The following is an 18,384-nucleotide window of genomic DNA, read 5'->3' as shown; positions in this document are numbered from 1 at the left end:
AGTATTTCACGTCGGCATTCTCCGGAGACTCCCAAAAGCAGCAGTTTCTGGTGCCTACTTTAATAGCACCATTCGCACTATTCATTTGCGAGAGCATTTCTTAAATACCGCACCCATTTATAATTTGTTTTATCCTTGACCGCTTTTTTCGAAAGGGCCACGGTGGGAGGGGCTTTTACAAAATTCATTTGCCTCCTGTGAGGATCGAACTCACGACCTCTGGTTTACTAGACCAGCGCTCTGCCACTGAGCTAAGGAGGCGCCTCCTAGCGCGCTTTTCGGGTACTTTCTTCTTATGGACTAGTGAATCGGAGATCTTCAGCTGGAAACGCACCGCATTAGCGACCATTATTTGCATTTAGTTAGCACAGCTGCTGCTTTCCTACACATCTCACACGATATCGATGTACACCTAAAATTCCAAAACAACACATTTATTTCATTTCAGAGTTACTTTCAGCTTCAAATACCATTCCTCTGATATTCATACGAAGCTAGGCATCGTCGTAACCCGTTACGTTCGTTACGCAAGGCTCACGAGAGGGGCGCAGGTTGCATCCGCGTAGACACAAAATTTTGCGCCGCCCAGCGTGGGGCTCGAACCCACGACCCTGAGATTAAGAGTCTCATGCTCTACCGACTGAGCTAGCCGGGCTCCACACAATGCTTTACGAGCCATACAATACTGATGGGACCTGCGACCATCTATGGAAGATCCTTTTGACTACAGCTTATCTCCTGCTGCCACAAATGAGCTACAATCCCATTCAATGAAAAATTGTCTCCGAAAGGCATCAAATCTGCTTCAAATGATACGTGGCTATCAGCACCATTATTCAACACACATGCTCGACTGTGCGCAGACGCCTGTGGCGTAGCTCTTGGGCCCTGAATCAGACGCAGTAGTTCCAACAAAAACTCTCCTGAACGGCTCTGTGCCGAAAATTTCGCTACAGATCACCCTTGTCTTGCTTGAGCTTCAGGTAGACGCCGGTTTGCAGCCAGGAAGCGGACAGCAGCAACTTTCAACTAGTTTTGTAGTACTCAAACAACACAGTAAAACAGCATGCATCTTTTGCAGAACTGGAAAAACTCGACCGTGACAGGATTCGAACCTGCAATCTTCGGATCCGAAGTCCGACGCCTTATCCATTAGGCCACACGGTCACTGGCGCAATACGCTTCCCCAAACACACCTCATTACCGCCATTTGTGCACTTCCCGGAATGAATTTACCATCTTTGACGCAATTCTCCAATTTCAGCACTAAAAATGCGACGCTACTTCTTGCTGTGTCCCATCGCAAGTTACATTCAAGCCCTTATGACGCTCATCAAACAAGAGCGTGCAAATCAGCTTCAATCGCTTAGTGCCATCTCAGTCGGTTGCAGAAGGTACCTCACCCTATGAGATACAATGGCGAGTTGCCGCTATTACCAAAGCGGCGGCGGCGCCGACGACGACGACAGCCGCGAGGGTCTGTATCAGGGGTAGAAAATACATCACAAGAACTAAGTATTTCACGTCGGCATTCTCCGGAGACTCCCAAAAGCAGCAGTTTCTGGTGCCTACTTTAATAGCACCATTCGCACTATTCATTTGCGAGAGCATTTCTTAAATACCGCACCCATTTATAATTTGTTTTATCCTTGACCGCTTTTTTCGAAAGGGCCACGGTGGGAGGGGCTTTTACAAAATTCATTTGCCTCCTGTGAGGATCGAACTCACGACCTCTGGTTTACTAGACCAGCGCTCTGCCACTGAGCTAAGGAGGCGCCTCCTAGCGCGCTTTTCGGGTACTTTGTTCTTATGGACTAGTGAATCGGAGATCTTCAGCTGGAAACGCACCGCATTAGCGACCATTATTTGCATTTAGTTAGCACAGCTGCTGCTTTCCTACACATCTCACACGATATCGATGTACACCTAAAATTCCAAAACAACACATTTATTTCATTTCAGAGTTACTTTCAGCTTCAAATACCATTCCTCTGATATTCATACGAAGCTAGGCATCGTCGTAACCCGTTACGTTCGTTACGCAAGGCTCACGAGAGGGGCGCAGGTTGCATCCGCGTAGACACAAAATTTTGCGCCGCCCAGCGTGGGGCTCGAACCCACGACCCTGAGATTAAGAGTCTCATGCTCTACCGACTGAGCTAGCCGGGCTCCACACAATGCTTTACGAGCCATACAATACTGATGGGACCTGCGACCATCTATGGAAGATCCTTTTGACTACAGCTTATCTCCTGCTGCCACAAATGAGCTACAATCCCATTCAATGAAAAATTGTCTCCGAAAGGCATCAAATCTGCTTCAAATGATACGTGGCTATCAGCACCATTATTCAACACACATGCTCGACTGTGCGCAGACGCCTGTGGCGTAGCTCTTGGGCCCTGAATCAGACGCAGTAGTTCCAACAAAAACTCTCCTGAACGGCTCTGTGCCGAAAATTTCGCTACAGATCACCCTTGTCTTGCTTGAGCTTCAGGTAGACGCCGGTTTGCAGCCAGGAAGCGGACAGCAGCAACTTTCAACTAGTTTTGTAGTACTCAAACAACACAGTAAAACAGCATGCATCTTTTGCAGAACTGGAAAAACTCGACCGTGACAGGATTCGAACCTGCAATCTTCGGATCCGAAGTCCGACGCCTTATCCATTAGGCCACACGGTCACTGGCGCAATACGCTTCCCCAAACACACCTCATTACCGCCATTTGTGCACTTCCCGGAATGAATTTACCATCTTTGACGCAATTCTCCAATTTCAGTACTAAAAATGCGACGCTACTTCTTGCTGTGTCCCATCGCAAGTTACATTCAAGCCCTTATGACGCTCATCAAACAAGAGCGTGCAAATCAGCTTCAATCGCTTAGTGCCATCTCAGTCGGTTGCAGAAGGTACCTCACCCTATGAGATACAATGGCGAGTTGCCGCTATTACCAAAGCGGCGGCGGCGCCGACGACGACGACAGCCGCGAGGGTCTGTATCAGGGGTAGAAAATACATCACAAGAACTAAGTATTTCACGTCGGCATTCTCCGGAGACTCCCAAAAGCAGCAGTTTCTGGTGCCTACTTTAATAGCACCATTCGCACTATTCATTTGCGAGAGCATTTCTTAAATACCGCACCCATTTATAATTTGTTTTATCCTTGACCGCTTTTTTCGAAAGGGCCACGGTGGGAGGGGCTTTTACAAAATTCATTTGCCTCCTGTGAGGATCGAACTCACGACCTCTGGTTTACTAGACCAGCGCTCTGCCACTGAGCTAAGGAGGCGCCTCCTAGCGCGCTTTTCGGGTACTTTGTTCTTATGGACTAGTGAATCGGAGATCTTCAGCTGGAAACGCACCGCATTAGCGACCATTATTTGCATTTAGTTAGCACAGCTGCTGCTTTCCTACACATCTCACACGATATCGATGTACACCTAAAATTCCAAAACAACACATTTATTTCATTTCAGAGTTACTTTCAGCTTCAAATACCATTCCTCTGATATTCATACGAAGCTAGGCATCGTCGTAACCCGTTACGTTCGTTACGCAAGGCTCACGAGAGGGGCGCAGGTTGCATCCGCGTAGACACAAAATTTTGCGCCGCCCAGCGTGGGGCTCGAACCCACGACCCTGAGATTAAGAGTCTCATGCTCTACCGACTGAGCTAGCCGGGCTCCACACAATGCTTTACGAGCCATACAATACTGATGGGACCTGCGACCATCTATGGAAGATCCTTTTGACTACAGCTTATCTCCTGCTGCCACAAATGAGCTACAATCCCATTCAATGAAAAATTGTCTCCGAAAGGCATCAAATCTGCTTCAAATGATACGTGGCTATCAGCACCATTATTCAACACACATGCTCGACTGTGCGCAGACGCCTGTGGCGTAGCTCTTGGGCCCTGAATCAGACGCAGTAGTTCCAACAAAAACTCTCCTGAACGGCTCTGTGCCGAAAATTTCGCTACAGATCACCCTTGTCTTGCTTGAGCTTCAGGTAGACGCCGGTTTGCAGCCAGGAAGCGGACAGCAGCAACTTTCAACTAGTTTTGTAGTACTCAAACAACACAGTAAAACAGCATGCATCTTTTGCAGAACTGGAAAAACTCGACCGTGACAGGATTCGAACCTGCAATCTTCGGATCCGAAGTCCGACGCCTTATCCATTAGGCCACACGGTCACTGGCGCAATACGCTTCCCCAAACACACCTCATTACCGCCATTTGTGCACTTCCCGGAATGAATTTACCATCTTTGACGCAATTCTCCAATTTCAGTACTAAAAATGCGACGCTACTTCTTGCTGTGTCCCATCGCAAGTTACATTCAAGCCCTTATGACGCTCATCAAACAAGAGCGTGCAAATCAGCTTCAATCGCTTAGTGCCATCTCAGTCGGTTGCAGAAGGTACCTCACCCTATGAGATACAATGGCGAGTTGCCGCTATTACCAAAGCGGCGGCGGCGCCGACGACGACGACAGCCGCGAGGGTCTCTATCAGGGGTAGAAAATACATCACAAGAACTAAGTATTTCACGTCGGCATTCTCCGGAGACTCCCAAAAGCAGCAGTTTCTGGTGCCTACTTTAATAGCACCATTCGCACTATTCATTTGCGAGAGCATTTCTTAAATACCGCACCCATTTATAATTTGTTTTATCCTTGACCGCTTTTTTCGAAAGGGCCACGGTGGGAGGGGCTTTTACAAAATTCATTTGCCTCCTGTGAGGATCGAACTCACGACCTCTGGTTTACTAGACCAGCGCTCTGCCACTGAGCTAAGGAGGCGCCTCCTAGCGCGCTTTTCGGGTACTTTGTTCTTATGGACTAGTGAATCGGAGATCTTCAGCTGGAAACGCACCGCATTAGCGACCATTATTTGCATTTAGTTAGCACAGCTGCTGCTTTCCTACACATCTCACACGATATCGATGTACACCTAAAATTCCAAAACAACACATTTATTTCATTTCAGAGTTACTTTCAGCTTCAAATACCATTCCTCTGATATTCATACGAAGCTAGGCATCGTCGTAACCCGTTACGTTCGTTACGCAAGGCTCACGAGAGGGGCGCAGGTTGCATCCGCGTAGACACAAAATTTTGCGCCGCCCAGCGTGGGGCTCGAACCCACGACCCTGAGATTAAGAGTCTCATGCTCTACCGACTGAGCTAGCCGGGCTCCACACAATGCTTTACGAGCCATACAATACTGATGGGACCTGCGACCATCTATGGAAGATCCTTTTGACTACAGCTTATCTCCTGCTGCCACAAATGAGCTACAATCCCATTCAATGAAAAATTGTCTCCGAAAGGCATCAAATCTGCTTCAAATGATACGTGGCTATCAGCACCATTATTCAACACACATGCTCGACTGTGCGCAGACGCCTGTGGCGTAGCTCTTGGGCCCTGAATCAGACGCAGTAGTTCCAACAAAAACTCTCCTGAACGGCTCTGTGCCGAAAATTTCGCTACAGATCACCCTTGTCTTGCTTGAGCTTCAGGTAGACGCCGGTTTGCAGCCAGGAAGCGGACAGCAGCAACTTTCAACTAGTTTTGTAGTACTCAAACAACACAGTAAAACAGCATGCATCTTTTGCAGAACTGGAAAAACTCGACCGTGACAGGATTCGAACCTGCAATCTTCGGATCCGAAGTCCGACGCCTTATCCATTAGGCCACACGGTCACTGGCGCAATACGCTTCCCCAAACACACCTCATTACCGCCATTTGTGCACTTCCCGGAATGAATTTACCATCTTTGACGCAATTCTCCAATTTCAGTACTAAAAATGCGACGCTACTTCTTGCTGTGTCCCATCGCAAGTTACATTCAAGCCCTTATGACGCTCATCAAACAAGAGCGTGCAAATCAGCTTCAATCGCTTAGTGCCATCTCAGTCGGTTGCAGAAGGTACCTCACCCTATGAGATACAATGGCGAGTTGCCGCTATTACCAAAGCGGCGGCGGCGCCGACGACGACGACAGCCGCGAGGGTCTGTATCAGGGGTAGAAAATACATCACAAGAACTAAGTATTTCACGTCGGCATTCTCCGGAGACTCCCAAAAGCAGCAGTTTCTGGTGCCTACTTTAATAGCACCATTCGCACTATTCATTTGCGAGAGCATTTCTTAAATACCGCACCCATTTATAATTTGTTTTATCCTTGACCGCTTTTTTCGAAAGGGCCACGGTGGGAGGGGCTTTTACAAAATTCATTTGCCTCCTGTGAGGATCGAACTCACGACCTCTGGTTTACTAGACCAGCGCTCTGCCACTGAGCTAAGGAGGCGCCTCCTAGCGCGCTTTTCGGGTACTTTGTTCTTATGGACTAGTGAATCGGAGATCTTCAGCTGGAAACGCACCGCATTAGCGACCATTATTTGCATTTAGTTAGCACAGCTGCTGCTTTCCTACACATCTCACACGATATCGATGTACACCTAAAATTCCAAAACAACACATTTATTTCATTTCAGAGTTACTTTCAGCTTCAAATACCATTCCTCTGATATTCATACGAAGCTAGGCATCGTCGTAACCCGTTACGTTCGTTACGCAAGGCTCACGAGAGGGGCGCAGGTTGCATCCGCGTAGACACAAAATTTTGCGCCGCCCAGCGTGGGGCTCGAACCCACGACCCTGAGATTAAGAGTCTCATGCTCTACCGACTGAGCTAGCCGGGCTCCACACAATGCTTTACGAGCCATACAATACTGATGGGACCTGCGACCATCTATGGAAGATCCTTTTGACTACAGCTTATCTCCTGCTGCCACAAATGAGCTACAATCCCATTCAATGAAAAATTGTCTCCGAAAGGCATCAAATCTGCTTCAAATGATACGTGGCTATCAGCACCATTATTCAACACACATGCTCGACTGTGCGCAGACGCCTGTGGCGTAGCTCTTGGGCCCTGAATCAGACGCAGTAGTTCCAACAAAAACTCTCCTGAACGGCTCTGTGCCGAAAATTTCGCTACAGATCACCCTTGTCTTGCTTGAGCTTCAGGTAGACGCCGGTTTGCAGCCAGGAAGCGGACAGCAGCAACTTTCAACTAGTTTTGTAGTACTCAAACAACACAGTAAAACAGCATGCATCTTTTGCAGAACTGGAAAAACTCGACCGTGACAGGATTCGAACCTGCAATCTTCGGATCCGAAGTCCGACGCCTTATCCATTAGGCCACACGGTCACTGGCGCAATACGCTTCCCCAAACACACCTCATTACCGCCATTTGTGCACTTCCCGGAATGAATTTACCATCTTTGACGCAATTCTCCAATTTCAGTACTAAAAATGCGACGCTACTTCTTGCTGTGTCCCATCGCAAGTTACATTCAAGCCCTTATGACGCTCATCAAACAAGAGCGTGCAAATCAGCTTCAATCGCTTAGTGCCATCTCAGTCGGTTGCAGAAGGTACCTCACCCTATGATATACGAGGGTCAGTCAAAAAGTAATGCCTCCTATTTTGTTTTCTACGTTTAATTGTCAGGAAATTTAAATGCAATTACATAGGTTGAAAACCACAACATTGAGGATCATTTTGTCATTTTTCAATGTAATCTCCGCCCATCTCTACAGTTTTGGTCCATCTTTGAACAAGGGCATGTATCCCAGCACGGTAAAAATCACAGCTCTGCTTCCTAAGCCATTGACGCACGGATGTTTTGACGGCCTCCTCATCTTCAAAATGAATCCCACGATGAGCTTCTTTTAGTGGCCCGAACAGATGGAAGTCTGATGGTGCCAGGTCAGGGCTGTATGGGGGATGAGGCAAAACTTCCCATCCAATTTTGACAATCTCGTCAGAGGTGTGACGACTGGTGTGTGGTCTTGCATTGTCATGCAAAAGAAGAACATCTGCCATTGATTTTGTTGGGCGAACTCGCTGAAGACGTGCTTTAAGTTTTTTGAGGGTTGTGACGTATTGAACAGAATTTATTGGAGTCACTGCACTCATCGGCCTGCCGCTCCGCTTTTCGTCAGTCAACGGTGTTTGCCCTTCAGCTTCCTTACAACGACGAACCCATCGTCTAACAGTGCTGACATCCACTGTCACAACACCATACACCTTCTTCAGTCTTTCATGAATGCGTATGGGCGTTTCACCTTCTGCATTCAAGAATTCAATCACACAACGCTGTCTCAAACGAACATCGATGTCGGCCATCTTACAAACTTCTGCTGTGCTGCCACCTGTTGACACAGAAAGTTACTACTGCAGTGGATTGCAGAAGAAGGTTTGAGGAATGGCGCCAAATTCAAATTTTTCACTTAACTTAATTTCTTTAAGTAGAAAAAAAATGGGAGGCATTACTTTTTGACCAACCCTCGTACAATGGCGAGTTGCCGCTATTACCAAAGCGGCGGCGGCGCCGACGACGACGACGACAGCCGCGAGGGTCTGTATCAGGGGTAGAAAATACATCACAAGAACTAAGTATTTCACGTCGGCATTCTCCGGAGACTCCCAAAAGCAGCAGTTTCTGGTGCCTACTTTAATAGCACCATTCGCACTATTCATTTGCGAGAGCATTTCTTAAATACCGCACCCATTTATAATTTGTTTTATCCTTGACCGCTTTTTTCGAAAGGGCCACGGTGGGAGGGGCTTTTACAAAATTCATTTGCCTCCTGTGAGGATCGAACTCACGACCTCTGGTTTACTAGACCAGCGCTCTGCCACTGAGCTAAGGAGGCGCCTCCTAGCGCGCTTTTCGGGTACTTTGTTCTTATGGACTAGTGAATCGGAGATCTTCAGCTGGAAACGCACCGCATTAGCGACCATTATTTGCATTTAGTTAGCACAGCTGCTGCTTTCCTACACATCTCACACGATATCGATGTACACCTAAAATTCCAAAACAACACATTTATTTCATTTCAGAGTTACTTTCAGCTTCAAATACCATTCCTCTGATATTCATACGAAGCTAGGCATCGTCGTAACCCGTTACGTTCGTTACGCAAGGCTCACGAGAGGGGCGCAGGTTGCATCCGCGTAGACACAAAATTTTGCGCCGCCCAGCGTGGGGCTCGAACCCACGACCCTGAGATTAAGAGTCTCATGCTCTACCGACTGAGCTAGCCGGGCTCCACACAATGCTTTACGAGCCATACAATACTGATGGGACCTGCGACCATCTATGGAAGATCCTTTTGACTACAGCTTATCTCCTGCTGCCACAAATGAGCTACAATCCCATTCAATGAAAAATTGTCTCCGAAAGGCATCAAATCTGCTTCAAATGATACGTGGCTATCAGCACCATTATTCAACACACATGCTCGACTGTGCGCAGACGCCTGTGGCGTAGCTCTTGGGCCCTGAATCAGACGCAGTAGTTCCAACAAAAACTCTCCTGAACGGCTCTGTGCCGAAAATTTCGCTACAGATCACCCTTGTCTTGCTTGAGCTTCAGGTAGACGCCGGTTTGCAGCCAGGAAGCGGACAGCAGCAACTTTCAACTAGTTTTGTAGTACTCAAACAACACAGTAAAACAGCATGCATCTTTTGCAGAACTGGAAAAACTCGACCGTGACAGGATTCGAACCTGCAATCTTCGGATCCGAAGTCCGACGCCTTATCCATTAGGCCACACGGTCACTGGCGCAATACGCTTCCCCAAACACACCTCATTACCGCCATTTGTGCACTTCCCGGAATGAATTTACCATCTTTGACGCAATTCTCCAATTTCAGTACTAAAAATGCGACGCTACTTCTTGCTGTGTCCCATCGCAAGTTACATTCAAGCCCTTATGACGCTCATCAAACAAGAGCGTGCAAATCAGCTTCAATCGCTTAGTGCCATCTCAGTCGGTTGCAGAAGGTACCTCACCCTATGAGATACAATGGCGAGTTGCCGCTATTACCAAAGCGGCGGCGGCGCCGACGACGACGACAGCCGCGAGGGTCTGTATCAGGGGTAGAAAATACATCACAAGAACTAAGTATTTCACGTCGGCATTCTCCGGAGACTCCCAAAAGCAGCAGTTTCTGGTGCCTACTTTAATAGCACCATTCGCACTATTCATTTGCGAGAGCATTTCTTAAATACCGCACCCATTTATAATTTGTTTTATCCTTGACCGCTTTTTTCGAAAGGGCCACGGTGGGAGGGGCTTTTACAAAATTCATTTGCCTCCTGTGAGGATCGAACTCACGACCTCTGGTTTACTAGACCAGCGCTCTGCCACTGAGCTAAGGAGGCGCCTCCTAGCGCGCTTTTCGGGTACTTTGTTCTTATGGACTAGTGAATCGGAGATCTTCAGCTGGAAACGCACCGCATTAGCGACCATTATTTGCATTTAGTTAGCACAGCTGCTGCTTTCCTACACATCTCACACGATATCGATGTACACCTAAAATTCCAAAACAACACATTTATTTCATTTCAGAGTTACTTTCAGCTTCAAATACCATTCCTCTGATATTCATACGAAGCTAGGCATCGTCGTAACCCGTTACGTTCGTTACGCAAGGCTCACGAGAGGGGCGCAGGTTGCATCCGCGTAGACACAAAATTTTGCGCCGCCCAGCGTGGGGCTCGAACCCACGACCCTGAGATTAAGAGTCTCATGCTCTACCGACTGAGCTAGCCGGGCTCCACACAATGCTTTACGAGCCATACAATACTGATGGGACCTGCGACCATCTATGGAAGATCCTTTTGACTACAGCTTATCTCCTGCTGCCACAAATGAGCTACAATCCCATTCAATGAAAAATTGTCTCCGAAAGGCATCAAATCTGCTTCAAATGATACGTGGCTATCAGCACCATTATTCAACACACATGCTCGACTGTGCGCAGACGCCTGTGGCGTAGCTCTTGGGCCCTGAATCAGACGCAGTAGTTCCAACAAAAACTCTCCTGAACGGCTCTGTGCCGAAAATTTCGCTACAGATCACCCTTGTCTTGCTTGAGCTTCAGGTAGACGCCGGTTTGCAGCCAGGAAGCGGACAGCAGCAACTTTCAACTAGTTTTGTAGTACTCAAACAACACAGTAAAACAGCATGCATCTTTTGCAGAACTGGAAAAACTCGACCGTGACAGGATTCGAACCTGCAATCTTCGGATCCGAAGTCCGACGCCTTATCCATTAGGCCACACGGTCACTGGCGCAATACGCTTCCCCAAACACACCTCATTACCGCCATTTGTGCACTTCCCGGAATGAATTTACCATCTTTGACGCAATTCTCCAATTTCAGTACTAAAAATGCGACGCTACTTCTTGCTGTGTCCCATCGCAAGTTACATTCAAGCCCTTATGACGCTCATCAAACAAGAGCGTGCAAATCAGCTTCAATCGCTTAGTGCCATCTCAGTCGGTTGCAGAAGGTACCTCACCCTATGAGATACAATGGCGAGTTGCCGCTATTACCAAAGCGGCGGCGGCGCCGACGACGACGACGACAGCCGCGAGGGTCTCTATCAGGGGTAGAAAATACATCACAAGAACTAAGTATTTCACGTCGGCATTCTCCGGAGACTCCCAAAAGCAGCAGTTTCTGGTGCCTACTTTAATAGCACCATTCGCACTATTCATTTGCGAGAGCATTTCTTAAATACCGCACCCATTTATAATTTGTTTTATCCTTGACCGCTTTTTTCGAAAGGGCCACGGTGGGAGGGGCTTTTACAAAATTCATTTGCCTCCTGTGAGGATCGAACTCACGACCTCTGGTTTACTAGACCAGCGCTCTGCCACTGAGCTAAGGAGGCGCCTCCTAGCGCGCTTTTCGGGTACTTTGTTCTTATGGACTAGTGAATCGGAGATCTTCAGCTGGAAACGCACCGCATTAGCGACCATTATTTGCATTTAGTTAGCACAGCTGCTGCTTTCCTACACATCTCACACGATATCGATGTACACCTAAAATTCCAAAACAACACATTTATTTCATTTCAGAGTTACTTTCAGCTTCAAATACCATTCCTCTGATATTCATACGAAGCTAGGCATCGTCGTAACCCGTTACGTTCGTTACGCAAGGCTCACGAGAGGGGCGCAGGTTGCATCCGCGTAGACACAAAATTTTGCGCCGCCCAGCGTGGGGCTCGAACCCACGACCCTGAGATTAAGAGTCTCATGCTCTACCGACTGAGCTAGCCGGGCTCCACACAATGCTTTACGAGCCATACAATACTGATGGGACCTGCGACCATCTATGGAAGATCCTTTTGACTACAGCTTATCTCCTGCTGCCACAAATGAGCTACAATCCCATTCAATGAAAAATTGTCTCCGAAAGGCATCAAATCTGCTTCAAATGATACGTGGCTATCAGCACCATTATTCAACACACATGCTCGACTGTGCGCAGACGCCTGTGGCGTAGCTCTTGGGCCCTGAATCAGACGCAGTAGTTCCAACAAAAACTCTCCTGAACGGCTCTGTGCCGAAAATTTCGCTACAGATCACCCTTGTCTTGCTTGAGCTTCAGGTAGACGCCGGTTTGCAGCCAGGAAGCGGACAGCAGCAACTTTCAACTAGTTTTGTAGTACTCAAACAACACAGTAAAACAGCATGCATCTTTTGCAGAACTGGAAAAACTCGACCGTGACAGGATTCGAACCTGCAATCTTCGGATCCGAAGTCCGACGCCTTATCCATTAGGCCACACGGTCACTGGCGCAATACGCTTCCCCAAACACACCTCATTACCGCCATTTGTGCACTTCCCGGAATGAATTTACCATCTTTGACGCAATTCTCCAATTTCAGTACTAAAAATGCGACGCTACTTCTTGCTGTGTCCCATCGCAAGTTACATTCAAGCCCTTATGACGCTCATCAAACAAGAGCGTGCAAATCAGCTTCAATCGCTTAGTGCCATCTCAGTCGGTTGCAGAAGGTACCTCACCCTATGAGATACAATGGCGAGTTGCCGCTATTACCAAAGCGGCGGCGGCGCCGACGACGACGACAGCCGCGAGGGTCTCTATCAGGGGTAGAAAATACATCACAAGAACTAAGTATTTCACGTCGGCATTCTCCGGAGACTCCCAAAAGCAGCAGTTTCTGGTGCCTACTTTAATAGCACCATTCGCACTATTCATTTGCGAGAGCATTTCTTAAATACCGCACCCATTTATAATTTGTTTTATCCTTGACCGCTTTTTTCGAAAGGGCCACGGTGGGAGGGGCTTTTACAAAATTCATTTGCCTCCTGTGAGGATCGAACTCACGACCTCTGGTTTACTAGACCAGCGCTCTGCCACTGAGCTAAGGAGGCGCCTCCTAGCGCGCTTTTCGGGTACTTTGTTCTTATGGACTAGTGAATCGGAGATCTTCAGCTGGAAACGCACCGCATTAGCGACCATTATTTGCATTTAGTTAGCACAGCTGCTGCTTTCCTACACATCTCACACGATATCGATGTACACCTAAAATTCCAAAACAACACATTTATTTCATTTCAGAGTTACTTTCAGCTTCAAATACCATTCCTCTGATATTCATACGAAGCTAGGCATCGTCGTAACCCGTTACGTTCGTTACGCAAGGCTCACGAGAGGGGCGCAGGTTGCATCCGCGTAGACACAAAATTTTGCGCCGCCCAGCGTGGGGCTCGAACCCACGACCCTGAGATTAAGAGTCTCATGCTCTACCGACTGAGCTAGCCGGGCTCCACACAATGCTTTACGAGCCATACAATACTGATGGGACCTGCGACCATCTATGGAAGATCCTTTTGACTACAGCTTATCTCCTGCTGCCACAAATGAGCTACAATCCCATTCAATGAAAAATTGTCTCCGAAAGGCATCAAATCTGCTTCAAATGATACGTGGCTATCAGCACCATTATTCAACACACATGCTCGACTGTGCGCAGACGCCTGTGGCGTAGCTCTTGGGCCCTGAATCAGACGCAGTAGTTCCAACAAAAACTCTCCTGAACGGCTCTGTGCCGAAAATTTCGCTACAGATCACCCTTGTCTTGCTTGAGCTTCAGGTAGACGCCGGTTTGCAGCCAGGAAGCGGACAGCAGCAACTTTCAACTAGTTTTGTAGTACTCAAACAACACAGTAAAACAGCATGCATCTTTTGCAGAACTGGAAAAACTCGACCGTGACAGGATTCGAACCTGCAATCTTCGGATCCGAAGTCCGACGCCTTATCCATTAGGCCACACGGTCACTGGCGCAATACGCTTCCCCAAACACACCTCATTACCGCCATTTGTGCACTTCCCGGAATGAATTTACCATCTTTGACGCAATTCTCCAATTTCAGTACTAAAAATGCGACGCTACTTCTTGCTGTGTCCCATCGCAAGTTACATTCAAGCCCTTATGACGCTCATCAAACAAGAGCGTGCAAATCAGCTTCAATCGCTTAGTGCCATCTCAGTCGGTTGCAGAAGGTACCTCACCCTATGAGATACAATGGCGAGTTGCCGCTATTACCAAAGCGGCGGCGGCGCCGACGACGACGACAGCCGCGAGGGTCTCTATCAGGGGTAGAAAATACATCACAAGAACTAAGTATTTCACGTCGGCATTCTCCGGAGACTCCCAAAAGCAGCAGTTTCTGGTGCCTACTTTAATAGCACCATTCGCACTATTCATTTGCGAGAGCATTTCTTAAATACCGCACCCATTTATAATTTGTTTTATCCTTGACCGCTTTTTTCGAAAGGGCCACGGTGGGAGGGGCTTTTACAAAATTCATTTGCCTCCTGTGAGGATCGAACTCACGACCTCTGGTTTACTAGACCAGCGCTCTGCCACTGAGCTAAGGAGGCGCCTCCTAGCGCGCTTTTCGGGTACTTTGTTCTTATGGACTAGTGAATCGGAGATCTTCAGCTGGAAACGCACCGCATTAGCGACCATTATTTGCATTTAGTTAGCACAGCTGCTGCTTTCCTACACATCTCACACGATATCGATGTACACCTAAAATTCCAAAACAACACATTTATTTCATTTCAGAGTTACTTTCAGCTTCAAATACCATTCCTCTGATATTCATACGAAGCTAGGCATCGTCGTAACCCGTTACGTTCGTTACGCAAGGCTCACGAGAGGGGCGCAGGTTGCATCCGCGTAGACACAAAATTTTGCGCCGCCCAGCGTGGGGCTCGAACCCACGACCCTGAGATTAAGAGTCTCATGCTCTACCGACTGAGCTAGCCGGGCTCCACACAATGCTTTACGAGCCATACAATACTGATGGGACCTGCGACCATCTATGGAAGATCCTTTTGACTACAGCTTATCTCCTGCTGCCACAAATGAGCTACAATCCCATTCAATGAAAAATTGTCTCCGAAAGGCATCAAATCTGCTTCAAATGATACGTGGCTATCAGCACCATTATTCAACACACATGCTCGACTGTGCGCAGACGCCTGTGGCGTAGCTCTTGGGCCCTGAATCAGACGCAGTAGTTCCAACAAAAACTCTCCTGAACGGCTCTGTGCCGAAAATTTCGCTACAGATCACCCTTGTCTTGCTTGAGCTTCAGGTAGACGCCGGTTTGCAGCCAGGAAGCGGACAGCAGCAACTTTCAACTAGTTTTGTAGTACTCAAACAACACAGTAAAACAGCATGCATCTTTTGCAGAACTGGAAAAACTCGACCGTGACAGGATTCGAACCTGCAATCTTCGGATCCGAAGTCCGACGCCTTATCCATTAGGCCACACGGTCACTGGCGCAATACGCTTCCCCAAACACACCTCATTACCGCCATTTGTGCACTTCCCGGAATGAATTTACCATCTTTGACGCAATTCTCCAATTTCAGTACTAAAAATGCGACGCTACTTCTTGCTGTGTCCCATCGCAAGTTACATTCAAGCCCTTATGACGCTCATCAAACAAGAGCGTGCAAATCAGCTTCAATCGCTTAGTGCCATCTCAGTCGGTTGCAGAAGGTACCTCACCCTATGAGATACAATGGCGAGTTGCCGCTATTACCAAAGCGGCGGCGGCGCCGACGACGACGACAGCCGCGAGGGTCTGTATCAGGGGTAGAAAATACATCACAAGAACTAAGTATTTCACGTCGGCATTCTCCGGAGACTCCCAAAAGCAGCAGTTTCTGGTGCCTACTTTAATAGCACCATTCGCACTATTCATTTGCGAGAGCATTTCTTAAATACCGCACCCATTTATAATTTGTTTTATCCTTGACCGCTTTTTTCGAAAGGGCCACGGTGGGAGGGGCTTTTACAAAATTCATTTGCCTCCTGTGAGGATCGAACTCACGACCTCTGGTTTACTAGACCAGCGCTCTGCCACTGAGCTAAGGAGGCGCCTCCTAGCGCGCTTTTCGGGTACTTTGTTCTTATGGACTAGTGAATCGGAGATCTTCAGCTGGAAACGCACCGCATTAGCGACCATTATTTGCATTTAGTTAGCACAGCTGCTGCTTTCCTACACATCTCACACGATATCGATGTACACCTAAAATTCCAAAACAACACATTTATTTCATTTCAGAGTTACTTTCAGCTTCAAATACCATTCCTCTGATATTCATACGAAGCTAGGCATCGTCGTAACCCGTTACGTTCGTTACGCAAGGCTCACGAGAGGGGCGCAGGTTGCATCCGCGTAGACACAAAATTTTGCGCCGCCCAGCGTGGGGCTCGAACCCACGACCCTGAGATTAAGAGTCTCATGCTCTACCGACTGAGCTAGCCGGGCTCCACACAATGCTTTACGAGCCATACAATACTGATGGGACCTGCGACCATCTATGGAAGATCCTTTTGACTACAGCTTATCTCCTGCTGCCACAAATGAGCTACAATCCCATTCAATGAAAAATTGTCTCCGAAAGGCATCAAATCTGCTTCAAATGATACGTGGCTATCAGCACCATTATTCAACACACATGCTCGACTGTGCGCAGACGCCTGTGGCGTAGCTCTTGGGCCCTGAATCAGACGCAGTAGTTCCAACAAAAACTCTCCTGAACGGCTCTGTGCCGAAAATTTCGCTACAGATCACCCTTGTCTTGCTTGAGCTTCAGGTAGACGCCGGTTTGCAGCCAGGAAGCGGACAGCAGCAACTTTCAACTAGTTTTGTAGTACTCAAACAACACAGTAAAACAGCATGCATCTTTTGCAGAACTGGAAAAACTCGACCGTGACAGGATTCGAACCTGCAATCTTCGGATCCGAAGTCCGACGCCTTATCCATTAGGCCACACGGTCACTGGCGCAATACGCTTCCCCAAACACACCTCATTACCGCCATTTGTGCACTTCCCGGAATGAATTTACCATCTTTGACGCAATTCTCCAATTTCAGTACTAAAAATGCGACGCTACTTCTTGCTGTGTCCCATCGCAAGTTACATTCAAGCCCTTATGACGCTCATCAAACAAGAGCGTGCAAATCAGCTTCAATCGCTTAGTGCCATCTCAGTCGGTTGCAGAAGGTACCTCACCCTATGAGATACAATGGCGAGTTGCCGCTATTACCAAAGCGGCGGCGGCGCCGACGACGACGACAGCCGCGAGGGTCTGTATCAGGGGTAGAAAATACATCACAAGAACTAAGTATTTCACGTCGGCATTCTCCGGAGACTCCCAAAAGCAGCAGTTTCTGGTGCCTACTTTAATAGCACCATTCGCACTATTCATTTGCGAGAGCATTTCTTAAATACCGCACCCATTTATAATTTGTTTTATCCTTGACCGCTTTTTTCGAAAGGGCCACGGTGGGAGGGGCTTTTACAAAATTCATTTGCCTCCTGTGAGGATCGAACTCACGACCTCTGGTTTACTAGACCAGCGCTCTGCCACTGAGCTAAGGAGGCGCCTCCTAGCGCGCTTTTCGGGTACTTTGTTCTTATGGACTAGTGAATCGGAGATCTTCAGCTGGAAACGCACCGCATTAGCGACCATTATTTGCATTTAGTTAGCACAGCTGCTGCTTTCCTACACATCTCACACGATATCGATGTACACCTAAAATTCCAAAACAACACATTTATTTCATTTCAGAGTTACTTTCAGCTTCAAATACCATTCCTCTGATATTCATACGAAGCTAGGCATCGTCGTAACCCGTTACGTTCGTTACGCAAGGCTCACGAGAGGGGCGCAGGTTGCATCCGCGTAGACACAAAATTTTGCGCCGCCCAGCGTGGGGCTCGAACCCACGACCCTGAGATTAAGAGTCTCATGCTCTACCGACTGAGCTAGCCGGGCTCCACACAATGCTTTACGAGCCATACAATACTGATGGGACCTGCGACCATCTATGGAAGATCCTTTTGACTACAGCTTATCTCCTGCTGCCACAAATGAGCTACAATCCCATTCAATGAAAAATTGTCTCCGAAAGGCATCAAATCTGCTTCAAATGATACGTGGCTAT

At 47.8% G+C, this 18,384-nt stretch overlaps 35 non-coding genes across 35 annotated transcripts; all 35 read right to left on the bottom strand.

The window, feature by feature from the left end:
- Nucleotides 1–189: 189 nt before the first annotated feature.
- On the bottom strand, nt 190–261 carry Trnat-agu (transfer RNA threonine (anticodon AGU)). Its single transcript has one exon. It is a non-coding gene; the product is annotated as a tRNA-Thr (tRNA).
- A 321-nt stretch (nt 262–582) lies between these two features.
- Trnak-cuu (transfer RNA lysine (anticodon CUU)) lies at nt 583–655 on the bottom strand. The gene has a single exon. It is a non-coding gene; the product is annotated as a tRNA-Lys (tRNA).
- Nucleotides 656–1,094: 439 nt separating this feature from the next.
- On the bottom strand, nt 1,095–1,167 carry Trnar-ucg (transfer RNA arginine (anticodon UCG)). The gene has a single exon. It is a non-coding gene; the product is annotated as a tRNA-Arg (tRNA).
- A 536-nt stretch (nt 1,168–1,703) lies between these two features.
- Trnat-agu (transfer RNA threonine (anticodon AGU)) lies at nt 1,704–1,775 on the bottom strand. Its single transcript has one exon. It is a non-coding gene; the product is annotated as a tRNA-Thr (tRNA).
- Nucleotides 1,776–2,096: 321 nt separating this feature from the next.
- Trnak-cuu (transfer RNA lysine (anticodon CUU)) lies at nt 2,097–2,169 on the bottom strand. Its single transcript has one exon. It is a non-coding gene; the product is annotated as a tRNA-Lys (tRNA).
- A 439-nt stretch (nt 2,170–2,608) lies between these two features.
- On the bottom strand, nt 2,609–2,681 carry Trnar-ucg (transfer RNA arginine (anticodon UCG)). Its single transcript has one exon. It is a non-coding gene; the product is annotated as a tRNA-Arg (tRNA).
- A 536-nt stretch (nt 2,682–3,217) lies between these two features.
- On the bottom strand, nt 3,218–3,289 carry Trnat-agu (transfer RNA threonine (anticodon AGU)). Its single transcript has one exon. It is a non-coding gene; the product is annotated as a tRNA-Thr (tRNA).
- A 321-nt stretch (nt 3,290–3,610) lies between these two features.
- On the bottom strand, nt 3,611–3,683 carry Trnak-cuu (transfer RNA lysine (anticodon CUU)). Its single transcript has one exon. It is a non-coding gene; the product is annotated as a tRNA-Lys (tRNA).
- A 439-nt stretch (nt 3,684–4,122) lies between these two features.
- Nucleotides 4,123–4,195, bottom strand: Trnar-ucg (transfer RNA arginine (anticodon UCG)). Its single transcript has one exon. It is a non-coding gene; the product is annotated as a tRNA-Arg (tRNA).
- A 536-nt stretch (nt 4,196–4,731) lies between these two features.
- On the bottom strand, nt 4,732–4,803 carry Trnat-agu (transfer RNA threonine (anticodon AGU)). Its single transcript has one exon. It is a non-coding gene; the product is annotated as a tRNA-Thr (tRNA).
- A 321-nt stretch (nt 4,804–5,124) lies between these two features.
- Trnak-cuu (transfer RNA lysine (anticodon CUU)) lies at nt 5,125–5,197 on the bottom strand. The gene has a single exon. It is a non-coding gene; the product is annotated as a tRNA-Lys (tRNA).
- Nucleotides 5,198–5,636: 439 nt separating this feature from the next.
- On the bottom strand, nt 5,637–5,709 carry Trnar-ucg (transfer RNA arginine (anticodon UCG)). The gene has a single exon. It is a non-coding gene; the product is annotated as a tRNA-Arg (tRNA).
- Nucleotides 5,710–6,245: 536 nt separating this feature from the next.
- Nucleotides 6,246–6,317, bottom strand: Trnat-agu (transfer RNA threonine (anticodon AGU)). Its single transcript has one exon. It is a non-coding gene; the product is annotated as a tRNA-Thr (tRNA).
- A 321-nt stretch (nt 6,318–6,638) lies between these two features.
- Trnak-cuu (transfer RNA lysine (anticodon CUU)) lies at nt 6,639–6,711 on the bottom strand. The gene has a single exon. It is a non-coding gene; the product is annotated as a tRNA-Lys (tRNA).
- A 439-nt stretch (nt 6,712–7,150) lies between these two features.
- Nucleotides 7,151–7,223, bottom strand: Trnar-ucg (transfer RNA arginine (anticodon UCG)). Its single transcript has one exon. It is a non-coding gene; the product is annotated as a tRNA-Arg (tRNA).
- A 1,439-nt stretch (nt 7,224–8,662) lies between these two features.
- Nucleotides 8,663–8,734, bottom strand: Trnat-agu (transfer RNA threonine (anticodon AGU)). Its single transcript has one exon. It is a non-coding gene; the product is annotated as a tRNA-Thr (tRNA).
- Nucleotides 8,735–9,055: 321 nt separating this feature from the next.
- On the bottom strand, nt 9,056–9,128 carry Trnak-cuu (transfer RNA lysine (anticodon CUU)). Its single transcript has one exon. It is a non-coding gene; the product is annotated as a tRNA-Lys (tRNA).
- A 439-nt stretch (nt 9,129–9,567) lies between these two features.
- On the bottom strand, nt 9,568–9,640 carry Trnar-ucg (transfer RNA arginine (anticodon UCG)). The gene has a single exon. It is a non-coding gene; the product is annotated as a tRNA-Arg (tRNA).
- A 536-nt stretch (nt 9,641–10,176) lies between these two features.
- Trnat-agu (transfer RNA threonine (anticodon AGU)) lies at nt 10,177–10,248 on the bottom strand. Its single transcript has one exon. It is a non-coding gene; the product is annotated as a tRNA-Thr (tRNA).
- A 321-nt stretch (nt 10,249–10,569) lies between these two features.
- Trnak-cuu (transfer RNA lysine (anticodon CUU)) lies at nt 10,570–10,642 on the bottom strand. Its single transcript has one exon. It is a non-coding gene; the product is annotated as a tRNA-Lys (tRNA).
- A 439-nt stretch (nt 10,643–11,081) lies between these two features.
- Nucleotides 11,082–11,154, bottom strand: Trnar-ucg (transfer RNA arginine (anticodon UCG)). Its single transcript has one exon. It is a non-coding gene; the product is annotated as a tRNA-Arg (tRNA).
- Nucleotides 11,155–11,693: 539 nt separating this feature from the next.
- Nucleotides 11,694–11,765, bottom strand: Trnat-agu (transfer RNA threonine (anticodon AGU)). Its single transcript has one exon. It is a non-coding gene; the product is annotated as a tRNA-Thr (tRNA).
- Nucleotides 11,766–12,086: 321 nt separating this feature from the next.
- Nucleotides 12,087–12,159, bottom strand: Trnak-cuu (transfer RNA lysine (anticodon CUU)). The gene has a single exon. It is a non-coding gene; the product is annotated as a tRNA-Lys (tRNA).
- Nucleotides 12,160–12,598: 439 nt separating this feature from the next.
- On the bottom strand, nt 12,599–12,671 carry Trnar-ucg (transfer RNA arginine (anticodon UCG)). Its single transcript has one exon. It is a non-coding gene; the product is annotated as a tRNA-Arg (tRNA).
- Nucleotides 12,672–13,207: 536 nt separating this feature from the next.
- Nucleotides 13,208–13,279, bottom strand: Trnat-agu (transfer RNA threonine (anticodon AGU)). Its single transcript has one exon. It is a non-coding gene; the product is annotated as a tRNA-Thr (tRNA).
- A 321-nt stretch (nt 13,280–13,600) lies between these two features.
- Trnak-cuu (transfer RNA lysine (anticodon CUU)) lies at nt 13,601–13,673 on the bottom strand. The gene has a single exon. It is a non-coding gene; the product is annotated as a tRNA-Lys (tRNA).
- A 439-nt stretch (nt 13,674–14,112) lies between these two features.
- Nucleotides 14,113–14,185, bottom strand: Trnar-ucg (transfer RNA arginine (anticodon UCG)). Its single transcript has one exon. It is a non-coding gene; the product is annotated as a tRNA-Arg (tRNA).
- Nucleotides 14,186–14,721: 536 nt separating this feature from the next.
- Trnat-agu (transfer RNA threonine (anticodon AGU)) lies at nt 14,722–14,793 on the bottom strand. Its single transcript has one exon. It is a non-coding gene; the product is annotated as a tRNA-Thr (tRNA).
- Nucleotides 14,794–15,114: 321 nt separating this feature from the next.
- On the bottom strand, nt 15,115–15,187 carry Trnak-cuu (transfer RNA lysine (anticodon CUU)). The gene has a single exon. It is a non-coding gene; the product is annotated as a tRNA-Lys (tRNA).
- Nucleotides 15,188–15,626: 439 nt separating this feature from the next.
- On the bottom strand, nt 15,627–15,699 carry Trnar-ucg (transfer RNA arginine (anticodon UCG)). Its single transcript has one exon. It is a non-coding gene; the product is annotated as a tRNA-Arg (tRNA).
- A 536-nt stretch (nt 15,700–16,235) lies between these two features.
- Nucleotides 16,236–16,307, bottom strand: Trnat-agu (transfer RNA threonine (anticodon AGU)). The gene has a single exon. It is a non-coding gene; the product is annotated as a tRNA-Thr (tRNA).
- Nucleotides 16,308–16,628: 321 nt separating this feature from the next.
- Trnak-cuu (transfer RNA lysine (anticodon CUU)) lies at nt 16,629–16,701 on the bottom strand. The gene has a single exon. It is a non-coding gene; the product is annotated as a tRNA-Lys (tRNA).
- A 439-nt stretch (nt 16,702–17,140) lies between these two features.
- On the bottom strand, nt 17,141–17,213 carry Trnar-ucg (transfer RNA arginine (anticodon UCG)). Its single transcript has one exon. It is a non-coding gene; the product is annotated as a tRNA-Arg (tRNA).
- A 536-nt stretch (nt 17,214–17,749) lies between these two features.
- Nucleotides 17,750–17,821, bottom strand: Trnat-agu (transfer RNA threonine (anticodon AGU)). Its single transcript has one exon. It is a non-coding gene; the product is annotated as a tRNA-Thr (tRNA).
- A 321-nt stretch (nt 17,822–18,142) lies between these two features.
- On the bottom strand, nt 18,143–18,215 carry Trnak-cuu (transfer RNA lysine (anticodon CUU)). Its single transcript has one exon. It is a non-coding gene; the product is annotated as a tRNA-Lys (tRNA).
- Between the last annotated feature and the right edge of the window lie 169 nt (nt 18,216–18,384).

This window comes from Schistocerca nitens, chromosome 8 (genome assembly GCF_023898315.1).
Source record: "Schistocerca nitens isolate TAMUIC-IGC-003100 chromosome 8, iqSchNite1.1, whole genome shotgun sequence".
NCBI classification, from domain to species: domain Eukaryota; kingdom Metazoa; phylum Arthropoda; class Insecta; order Orthoptera; family Acrididae; genus Schistocerca; species Schistocerca nitens.
This window is presented reverse-complemented; position numbering and strand designations above follow the sequence as displayed.